Consider the following 10618-nt stretch of genomic DNA (forward strand, 5'->3'; position numbering starts at 1 on the left):
CCAAATTTGGAAGATTAACTCTGATTTATTTCCAAAGATGTTGCCACACCTGTAGGGTTTCTCCAGTGATTTCAGTTTTGTCTCAATTATTGACTATTTAGGACAGTGGTCAAATATTTTTGGAAACAAAGGAAAATAGGCCAAATGGAGACAGTGCAGGAGGAGGAGCTGTGCTGAACGATCCACCAGTTCTGTTTTTAAACAAATGGCAGCAACATCTCAGCAGTTCTCTCTTTACATTTACATGAATGAAATTATTGGCATTTCTTTTTTTGAGGTATTGTAAGGAAATTCTTGAAGATTGCTTTTCTTCATTCATTGAAAAGAACACTGCAGTTGTTTTAATTGAATATACCACAGTCAATTGTAAAAAAGATGTATAAAATAATCAGGGGTTCAAAGGTTCCCCTGGGAGACATCCCATTAAGTGCCACCCAGATAAAAGAGGGCTCTGTCTCAATCTGAATTGGACAAACCACGTTAAAAAAGAAATCAGGACAGAGGTACATCAATCAGCAAACCACACCACAAATCTAAAAATAATGATGCAGTCAAAATTCAGAGATTTATCTCCAGATCAGCTTTTGAAAACTTGTATCTTTTTGGATTCACAACATACTTCTCCCATCTGTGCATGTGTGTTGCATTGCTATTTCTTCTCAACTGCAGCAATTAATACACCAACTCATTTTATGAAAGATAGAAAGCTTGGTTAAATTAGCTCCTTTCAAAAAAAGTATATTTTGATGCAGGAAGTATCCACAAAGGTGCTGATCCTTCTTAAATTCAACTTGCTTACCCACCTGAGGGATTTTGAGAATAAAGTGCGGCCATTTCATTCCTCTTCACATGGGAACTTCACAGTTTTGACCATCATGTTTGGAACCGGTTAGCTTGAGGAACCTCACCTCAGGGTTGGTCTCAACATTGAGGTGAGGGGGAAGGAGAAGGACATACCATGCATATTGTTAGGGATTAAAGTGGTCTTCACCATTAATGTGAAACCAGGATCATCAATCATCAACCTATTTAACATTGACCACATTGATCAAGCAAACAGGGTATGGAGCTGCTGATTCACCCTGAGCCGAACTTACTTTACTGGGGCGGAACCGAACAGACAAAGTTCTGATGAAGGATCACTGAACTCAAAACATAAACTCCGTTTCTCGCTCCAAATGCTGCGTGGTCTGCAGAGTTTCTGAAGAAGAATCAGCTTTCCTGCTCTTCTGATGCTACTTGGCATCCAGCTCAACACCTTGATATCTTTACACAATGTAACCATCCAGGTTTCCCCATGAAATCTACAGAGCTCAGCAGAACAATGACAGCAGAATGCATTGGACTAATAACCAAAACAAAAATGAAGATATGAACCAAAAGACTTTCTTCACGCAGTTGACACAATTACTTTTTAGGATATCGGACCACATGCACTAAGGAACCTGTGACCACAATAAGCAACTCCGATCTTGCAAACAACAGACAATGGCAATGAAGAATGGCATCTGATGAAGATGTATTATTGTATCAGAAACAGAGATTTGCCTGTATTCATTGCATCACTGCAGTGTGGACATCCCCCATTGACAAAGAAATGATCACAGAATTTTTTGGAGGAATCTGAAAGGTTTTGCGAGGCTATGTAACTGGCTGAGATGTTCAGGGCTGTGTTTGTACAATGTCCAGCAGCCGGGTACACTTCACATCTCATCCCTGCACCAGACCTGCTTCATTTAAATGTAAATGGTCTGACAGGGCACGACATCAGCCTTGGTGCCCAGAACATGTCATCACTGAGTTTCACAATGAAGTGGCAAGATACCCCTACATTGGTCCCTTGAAAATGCAAAACCAACCTGGAGATATCAGGGTCCAGGGCCACAATTTTTAATTCCTGAATGTACCAGTCCCAATCTTTCAAATCCAGCTCTGGAAACTTTCAAACAAAATTGAATTTCTCCTTCAAAGGGCATGAACAAATCAGGGACAGAGGAATTGTTGATTTTGATTTCACGCTGCAAAGTAGAATTATAATCAAACATTGTCATATTTGATGCTGCCACAAATGGACAAAAGTTCGCTCCTGTAGAATTAAGTTTGAGACGAGTAAATACATGCTACACTTTCAAAATGACATGCAATTTTGCAGTGCAAACAGGACAGGAAATTTGTGTTATCGGGTACAGACTGGGAACAGATGGGAGTTATGAAAGTTTCCCATGATGGGAAAGCTAATAAATAATAGGGCCTGAGCAGGATTGATGCCAGTGTTTTGATTCGGGTCTGGATTCGAGCTACTATTTGTGTTTGGATAAACTGGAGGCTTTTGAAAGAAAAAGTCAAAACTTCTGGGTACTGGAGAAATCCAGTTGGTAGAATGCTGGATAAGTCAGATGTTGCTGTACTTATTGCTCAGATATAAATGATCAGAGACAAGGATCTGATATCTGTATTCCATCTATGTGCTGGGGTGGCAACATCCAGAACAGTGGAACACAATCTGAACTGCAAAGAAAGGCTTGAGTGGCGTCAGGAAGAACATTTTTCATACACAGGAAGCAGAACCCTCTCCCAAAAAAACAGCGGCATTTTGGAAAGCGAATCTTTCAAAGCTTAAAGATGATCTGTTTTGTGCCTGTAAGTATCGCACAGGATGTCGATTGAATTCGACCAAACGGAGTCACAGATCAGGAATGGTTTAGGTGGTCTAATGTTGCTGCTTTCAATGTTTGAGCAAAATGATGCGAGTGAGTAACTTTCCCATATTGTGAATTTTTCATGGTGTTTCACATTATTATTTAAATTGTTTCAAAAAAGACAATTGTGCTCGTTGTTTGTTGCCTCTTGTTAAACCAAATAACTGCAGGCCGACCACGGGCTTCTGGATTTAACATCAAACTATTCAAGTATTGAGCTATGAAATAATTGCTTGCATGGTGAATAGATTATTGAATTTATAAATAAAATATGCACAGAGAAAGCAATGGTTTTTTTATGACATGATATACAACATGTGCCTGAGAAGATGCAAAATACTAGCGGGAGGCGTTCAATAATCAGGTTACATTTTACAGTAATGCGGTCTTTTTTTTTGGAATATCAGTTGGTTTTCAATGGAGGATGGGTTGTTTTCACTTTGATATCAGTCGCACAGAAAGACTTGGGCAAATAAACTGCAACAAAAAAAGAAATGGAAAATAAGAACTGTGCGAAGAATACTCTCACCATATGATTCATGAGATCATTAACTACCTGTTTTGATCTGACAATTAACAGAGCCTATTAATTAGTCCTCTGTGTTTGTAATGATTTTCTTCAATCTGTCATTCTACGCTAAGCTGTTATAGTTACCATGTGGATTACTGCACCTCTCCAAATACTCAATCCAAAGATGTAAAACAGCTTGAGTCAAACTTAAATTCTGTGCATCCTATGTAATCCTATGTAGACACAATGGATATGAACATCATCTGGAAGAACTATAAAATTTTTTGCAAAAAATCTCAAGTGTGCAGCACCTATTTAAATGATTTGAGCAGAAGGCCAGTCTTCAGTATTTGCTTGAAAGGACTGAAACAACAGTATTCACAAACTAGCCTGTGAGGTAACTGGATTAACCCACTGTCCATGTGCCAATTGGGGAACTTAGTGACTCATTAGTGGCCTCGGTAGGACCTGCCAACCTGGCCCTGGCAACACTTGCTTTTGTTTCCAGTTCCAGTAATGATTGCCACTGTGGACAGAAGACTATTCCAGGATGCAGATGGGACAGCCTGCTGTGAGCCATACAGTACTTGTTTAGGATTGACATCCTGAGTCTTCAGGCATGCCTCTGAAAATCAGGATGTGGTCTTCGGCACAAGGGGCGGCCTACCCATTGCTGACAAAATGGCAGTGTTGGTTGGAACAGACTCGATATTGGGCACCTGAATGGAATGGTTCCGTGCATTTGAAAAGTTCCTGAGGACGAGCAACGTTTGGTGTCAGACGTGCACACAGTTTGAAGGTGTTTCCAGCTGAAGTTTTACTCGAGGTTTGGCAGATACATTACACTTAGCATCAGTTAAAACTGCCAAAGTGAACATTAAATATTCAATTTATGAGGCGCATTAATAGGAGAAGGATGTACCGAATGACAAATAGGAGAAAATTGCTGTCATGTACGAGAAAAGTTCGGAATGATCACCACAGAGTGTGAAACAGAGCTTTGAAGCAGGCTTACAAAGAGACAGAATGTGTGCCAGAGGGCACCTGAGGAAATTTATCAAAAAAGTACAGCCAATTCACAGGGAATCTGTCATAAACGTGGACGAAAGGAAGACATACAGCAGTCAGGGACCCAAAGAACGAAGTGCGTATATGAAGGGTACAAGACAGAGCATGGTTCAAGGCCATGAAGAATTTGAAGGTAGACACAAGTTGAAAGCCAAAACATTAGATAACAGTGAGCCAGTAAAGGTCTCTCATTTCTCAAAAAGCACAAATTTAAGGTTCCCAGTCTGGTCCAGGCAGCAGCAAATGGGACTTCTATTTGCACTGTGCGCATCTCCTGATTTTACAAAGTATCATAATTCTGTGAATGCAATAGAATGCGTTGTCCAATGTTGAAGCAATTTATTCATTAGCCGTAATAGAAGTGATCAACTTTCCAATGTTAACATACATAGCTGGACTGATACAATATTCAATGTGGATCTGCATGAACAGAATGGGCTTGTCAGGGGCTTAAAACATTCCAAGCTCTAAAATTAGGTTCCACTTTAATCATATCAGCAACATGTTGGATACTCCATTACCAAAGACTTGCGATATTCAACCAGTTGTTTGGAAATACGCAACTTGGGTATATCTGTAAAACAGGTCATGCATTTTCAAGTATTATGCCTTTCATTCATCAGGATAGCTGCAAGATTATTGACACAAAAGGAAACAACATTTTAAACTGCACAAAAAAAAGTTCTGATGTGTTGAAAAGTGCATTATGATTGATAGGGATGTTATCAATGGAAACTTTCAGGGAAATAAGGAAACAGTTATCATCCTCGAGGGCATTGGTCCATGATGATACCAAGCAAGACCTGGTATGAACAAGTGATTCCTGCCCATACAGCATCAGGATAGTATTAGCTCATAGTCAGCCCAATGGAGAAGAACACCGAATAGTGTATGCATCTGGGACTTTGGTGGATGTGAAGTGTAAATGCACCCGGCTGGAGAACAGAAGTTCAGTGGTCATATTTAGAGCCAGGAAGTTCCATCAATACCTTTATGGATGTAAACTTGTCACAATAATGGACCACAAATCTCTGCTGGATCTACTTAAAAAGTAGCAGGCAGTGCCACCCATAGCTTCAGGCTAAATTCAGCAGTGGGCTCTAATACGAAGTGCATGTAATTAAAAGTTGGAACACCATCTGGGAAGCCAAGTAGCAAATGCATTGAGCTGCATCGCACTGGCAGATCCGCCGGCAATAGGAGCTGGAAGAATCCATAATGGTTTTAAATTTTCTGGGCACACTTCAAGTCACAGGTAACAATATCAGGCTTTGGACGCAGAAAGATCTGGTCCTGGAAAAATTGAAACAGCTGATGGTGATGGGGGAAAACAAAGGGCTATCACAACCAGAACAGGAACCTTTTTGGACACAGAGAGACCAGATCACAACAGAGGGTTTCACATTATTATAGGGAGCAAGTATGATTGTCCTGAGTAAGGTCACCGCCAGTTACTGGCTGAACTCTACCAGGGTCATCCAGAGGTTTCCAAAATGATGATGTTAATGATGCATTATATACACAAGACTCTGCTGAGCGAGAGAGACGGTTTACTTCAGGCGACAAAGTTTGATGTCGGAACCATGGGAATGGCCCCACAAGGGTAAGGGACACTGTCGATGCATATTCACTCCACTGAAACATAATGTTCTGACATTATATTGTGTGACTATACTGAACATGCAAGTGAACCACATGGGTGGCATCGTTGTGGCACTGCAGGAGGGCCAGGGTTATCTGCGGAATGGGGAAGGGAAGTTGAAGTGGTTCACGACTTGGACATGCAGTTGATTCATGTGAACCGAGCGTAGGTGTTCTGCAAAGTGGTCCCCAAGCCTCTGCTTGTTTTCCCCGATGTAGAAGGGGCCACAATGGGAACAGCGGATGCAGTATACTGCATTAGCAGATGTGCAGATGACCAAAGCCTTCTTGGGGCCTGGGATTGGGGTGAGGGAGATGTGGAGGGGCAGGTGTAGTACTTGCTGCGGTTGCAGGGAAAAGTGCCAAGTGAGGTGGGGCTGGAGGGGAGTGTGGAGTGGATAAGGGAGTCGTGGAGAGAGTGGTCACTCCGGAAAGCAGATAACGGGAGGAGGGAAACTGACTTTGGTGGTGGGATCGGATTTCAGATTGTGGAAGCGTCAGAGGCTGATGCGTTGGATTCAATGGAGTGGTATGTGAGGATGAGCATGATTCTGTGTTGGTTACTCTTGCGGGGAGAGGGTGTGAGGGATCAGTTGTGGGAAATGTGGGAGACACAGTCGAGGGCATTGTGAAAAGGGCTTTCCCCAGGGACCACTCTCTCCCTGACTCCCAAGTTACTGATTTAGAGCATCCGCTGTCACTTCGGGGTTTTTATTTTCAAAACTTGATTGGGAGAGGCTATTTGTAGGTTAAGATTGGGATGCAGGATTCCTTTCAAAAAGAGGATAATTGGAGTCAAGAGACAGTTTGTTCCGGTTCATGTGAAGGGTCAGGCTGTTCGTTGCTGGGTATGCTGAATGGCGAGAGAAATTGAAGAGATAACAAGGTGTTGAGCTGGATGAACACGGCAGGCCAAGAAGCATCAGAGGAGCAGGGAAGCTGATGTTTTGTGTCTGGACCCACTTTCAGAATGAGGCAGGTTAAAGAGATTCTGAAAAAAAATAGAGAGATGGGGAGGTGGAAGGATCGGGGAGCAGACAGGTGGAGAGGAGATGGGCAGGTCAAAGAGGTGGGGATGGAGCCAGTAAATGTGAGTGCAGGTGGGGAGTGAGGGTGAGGGTCAGTCAGTCCAGGGAAGACAGACAGGTCAAGGAGGCGGGGATGAGGCTGGGAGGTAGGAGGTGGTGGTGAGGATTGAGGTGCGAGGAATGGATAGGTGGGAGAATGGAGGGACAGGTTAGTGAGGCAAGGACAAACTGGACTGGTTTTGGGAGGCGGTTGGGAGTGGGGAAGTTTTGAAGCTTGTGAAGTCCACTTTAATATCACTGGGCTGCAGGTTTCCCAAATGAAATATGAGGTGCTGCTCCTGCAACCTTCGGGTGGCATCATTGTGGCAATGGAGGAGGCCCAGGTTGGACATGTTGGCCAAGGAGTAGTAGGGGGACTTGAAGTGGTTCGCGACTGGGAGGTGCAGTTGTTTGTCCCAAACGGAGCGCAGGTGATCCACAAAGCCGTGTCCATGCCTCCGCTTGGTTTCCCCATTGTAGAGGAGTCCACAAAGCGAAATTAAAGGTCTGGTTAAGAAAAACGAGTTATACGTCACGTTGAGACAGCTGGGATTGAGTGAATCCCTGGAGAAACAGAAGGGCAGTCAGTGTGATTTTAAGAGGGAAGCCAGGAGTGCAAAATAGGGACATGGAATAGCTTCGGCAAGTAAAGTTCAGGACAACCCAAAGAGATTCTACAACTACATTAAGGGCAAAAGAGTAACGAGGGAGAGAATAAGGTGCTGTAAATATCCACATGGCCAATTGTGTGTGAAACCGCAGGAGACGGGTAAGATTCGAAATGAATATTTCACATCAGTATTTACTGTGGAGAAGGACATGGAAGCTAGGAAACTTGGGGAAATAAATAGTGATGTCCTGATAACAGTTCATATTACAGAGGAGGTGCAGGAGGTTTTAAAATGCATAAAAGTAGATAAGTCCCTGGGAACTGAGCAGGTGTATCCCAGAGGGAGGGGGGCATTTATTGGGCCCTTTGCTGAGGCATTGGTATCATTGAAAGCCATGTGTGAGGTGCCAGGGGACTGGAGGTTGACTAACGCGATGCCATTTTTTGAGAAATGTGGGAGGAAAAAGCCAAGGAACTATAGACCAGTGGGCCTGACTCCAATGGCAGATAAGTTATTGGAGGGGATCCTGAGGGATAGGATTTACATGCATTTGTAAAGGCAACTGGTGAGCGTGGCTTTGTGTGTGAGAAATTGTCTCTCCTAAGTTGTTCAAGATATTCTTTAAGACCTCAGGAAGTAGGCTGTTGAAGGCAGAGCAATGGATGTTGTTTATATGAACTTCACTCAGGCTTTCGACAATGTGCTGCATGGGTAGACTGTGAAAAAAGGTTAGATTCCGTGGAATACAGGTACAACCAGCAATTTAGGTACAAAATTGGCTCAAAAGTAGGAGACAGGTTGACGGTGGGGTGTTCGTTTCTGGACTGAAGGCCTGTGACCAGCGGAGCACTGCAAGGTTTTGGTGCTGGCTCCAGTGCTTTTTATCATTTATGTAAATGATTTGGGTGTGAACATAAGAGATATGGCTAGTAGATACGTAGGTGACACCAAAATTGGAGATGTAGTGGACAGCAAAAAATGTTACCTTCGAGTATAACAGGACATTGATCAGATGGGCCAGTGGGCCAAGGAGTGGGAAATGGAGTTTATTTAAAATAAAGGAGAGGTGCTGCATTTTCAAAAGTCGAATCAGCACCGGACTTAACGGGAAGGTCCAGGGGAGTGTTGCAGAATAAAGAGACGTTGAGGTGCAGGTGCAGAATTCTTTGAAAGTGGAGTGGCAGGTCGATAGGATAGTGAAGAGGGTGTTCAGTATGCATGCATTTATTGCTATTGCATTGAGCCTAGGAGTTGTGAGGTCATGTTATGGCTGTACGGGGCCTTAGTTCAGCCACTCTTGGAATACTGTATTCAGTTCTGGTCTCCCTGCTATATGAAAGATGTTGTGAAAGTTGAGAGGATTCAGAATGGTTTCACAAGGATGTTGCCAGGTTTGGGGGTTTGAGCCACAGGGAGAGGCTGGGGCTATTTTCCATGGATTGTCAAAGACTGAGTGGAGAGGTTTAAAAAAATGTTCAGCATTGGTAGGGTCAATAGCCAATGTCTTTTTGCCCAGGGTAGGGCAGTTGAATACGAGAGTGCATAGGTTGAGGGGGAGAGGAGAAGGTTTTGAAAGGGACCTCAGGGGCAATGTTTTCACACAGGAGGTGTTGCATGTATCGGCCAAGCTGTCAGAGGAAGTGGTGGAAGTAGGTACTATAACATTTAAAAGGAATTTGGATGGGGATACAAATAGAAAGGGTTCAGAGGGACATGGGCCAAATGCTGACAAATTGGACCAGATCAGTTTAGGGTGTTTGGCCAGCATGGACAATTGGACCAAAGGGTCTGTTTCTGTGCTGTACAGCTCTATGACTCCATGAGTACCAGAGACCCTTAAACATCAGAATACATTCCTCCTCACGTCAGTTTTAGCCTGAGGAGTAGGATCCGTCCACTCTGTCCATTTCTTTCCTCTTGCTTCCTCCTTTTTTTTTTGCTTCTTTCTTCTTGGTGATGTCCAGAATGCCCGGCTTCAGTGCAGGCCCAGTGAAGTTATCTCTCAGCTGACGTGCTCTCAGCATGGTCTTCTGGCCTTGAGGTGATTCCAAAGCAGTGTCCTCGAGAGATTCAAAGTGTAGCCTGCCACGGTTGGGAGTTGAGGATCAGACTGGAGGTTAGGTGCCAGAATGAACTGAGTTACAAGAACTGACATTCTGAACTTTTTGTTTGTATTTTAAAATGTGTTTCTCTGATCTATCATGGTGAACTTTTTCTCTATTTTTCCAACTGATTCTTATGATCTATAATCCTGCTCTTTATTTATTATTCGAATTGATTCCGATGATCTTCAGTTTCATTTTTGTAAATATTTTCCTGACCAACAATTTGTACTTAAGAATCTTAACCTTGCTACCTCTATACATAAGTTGGCCCAAGATGTGACATTTGAGTACGTGTGACAATAAAACTAATTCTAAGATTCAGTTCGAAAATGGCACCCTTTATTTGGAGACTATACTCTATGCTCCTAGACTCTCCCATGAAGGAAACATCCTTTCAACATTTACCCTGTCAAGAATCTTAAGCATTCTGTACGATTCAACAAGATCACATCCTTCTATATATCACAACCCACTCAGCCTTTGCTCAGAAGGTAATCCCACCAAACTGGAGATCATCGAGTGAATCTTCTTTGTGCTGCCTCCCGTAAAATGATATCTTTTAAATAAGGGGACAAAAACTGCTGACATTGTGAAAATATGGTCTCACCAGCACTTAGTACAGTTGCTGTAAGACACCCCAACTTCCTTGAAATAAGGGCCAACAAGTCTTTGTGTATACCTGCTGCATCTGTGTGCTACCTTCTTGTGTTTTGTGCACAAGTACCTCAATTGCCTTTGTTGCACATTTCTGCTGCTCTTCACCATTTGAATACAACAGCTCTTTTGTTTGTCCTTCCAAAATTAACAACATTGTATTTTCTCACATTAAATTCCAATGGCTTTTTGTCTGCTCAGATGTCAATATCTCTTTGTGAACTCTTTGTGTCCATCTCGCAACCAGCCTTTTCACTTATTT

This window comes from Stegostoma tigrinum, chromosome 8 (genome assembly GCF_030684315.1).
Source record: "Stegostoma tigrinum isolate sSteTig4 chromosome 8, sSteTig4.hap1, whole genome shotgun sequence".
In the NCBI taxonomy this organism is placed as follows: Eukaryota; Metazoa; Chordata; class Chondrichthyes; order Orectolobiformes; family Stegostomatidae; genus Stegostoma; species Stegostoma tigrinum.